Raw genomic sequence first — 1585 nt, 5'->3', positions numbered from 1 at the left:
TGTGTGTGTGTGTGTGTTTGTTGTAGACACACTCAGGTGCAGTGGTAGAATCACTAAATATAAACGATTCAAGGTTGATTATCTTGGTGAATGTCTTTAATTTTGCTGTTCTTGCAAAACTGAGCAAATCAAATCTAACCTTTTAACCTAAACTTGCATATATTCATCAAAGTTAATCAAAGTGCAAAGATGAAATACACAGTTTGCTTTATCCATTTGTGAGTGTGTGGGTGCAGTTGTGAATGCACTGCGACACAGAGCATGCGTGCTGGCTTTGAGTTGCGAGTATATTAAAGTTGATTGGGAGATTATTAAGTTGTACATGGCGTGCACACACACACACACGCACATACAAGCACACATGTGCACACATACATTTACCCTTACTCTGCAAGCAACTAGAATATAGAACATTTAAAACAAAAAACAAAACAAATGGAAGTTCAAGGTGAACCTGTCATTCTGCAGTATTATAGTATGTGACTTTCTATTTGTTTTTCAATCATGTGAAAATGCTTTTTGTGTGCCTGTGGGCTATTTGTGGGTGAAGTGTTTTTCAACACAACAGGGTTCTGGGGCTGATATTACAGCTCTGAAAATGCCACAAATTGTGCTAAAGTAGCTGGGAAAAGCTCATTTTTTCCAGCTTATTTTGGTCACATGTAATACTTGCTATCATTATGTATGTTAGAATATCTTTCATTCTCTTTCTCTTTCTTTGGAAGCTGATTTATTTACAGGCGGATCCGCTGGTGACAGCACAGGAACACGGCCTGTCATGCCCTGAACGGCTAAGTACATGTAAAGTGACTGGATTACATGTCTTGGTGCTTTAACACTTTGTCATCTAAATCTAGAGCGCATGCCGCATCCACACACACACACACACGTATTCACACACACATACATACCACTGAACTCATATTACTGTCAGTCGTGTACAACCTGCAATGTTAACGACTTTAAAAGAAAATACAACAGAAGCCAAGATAAGTATACGCATCTCATCCGTTTGGTTAATCATGGCTATATGTTAAAAAAAATGTAGTTTTAGTGTGCACATACCACTGTGATAGTCCAAATTCATTGTGATTATTTTTGGATGTCAATCCGGAGTGTCCCCTCATGTGACTCTCTGTGGCCCCAGGGCCCCCCTTGCCCCTCAGACTTCACATTACCACACGAATGTCCGGCTGCAAAGGGCCAGTTCAGCCTCGGACACCAACAGAAGGCAGGAGATTTGCAATTCAATCTGCTCCTGGTCGGGACAGACCTGTCACCAGTATGACAGAGGCCGAGGGGGTGGGGGACCAGCACATCACTCCACCATACATGACACGCTTTCTTGAGGAGACGGACGGACATTTTAGACATTATGGAAACATTTAAATAACATTAAAAATAAGCTTTATAATAAGAAATATAATAGCTGGACTAGCAGGCATTGTTACATTATATCAGGCAAATTGTCACTTTGGAGCCTGCCATTAAAGAGCCTTTTGAGCAGAATTTGATCAGTAAAACAATTATGAAAAACAAAACAACTCATGAACTCATACATACATGCATACATCACACACACACA

This window comes from Sinocyclocheilus anshuiensis, unplaced genomic scaffold (genome assembly GCF_001515605.1).
Source record: "Sinocyclocheilus anshuiensis isolate Anshui unplaced genomic scaffold, SAMN03320099.WGS_v1.1 scaffold914, whole genome shotgun sequence".
NCBI lineage: Eukaryota > Metazoa > Chordata > Actinopteri > Cypriniformes > Cyprinidae > Sinocyclocheilus > Sinocyclocheilus anshuiensis.
The sequence above is the reverse complement of the archived record's forward strand: the minus strand, read 5'-3'. Positions refer to the sequence as shown.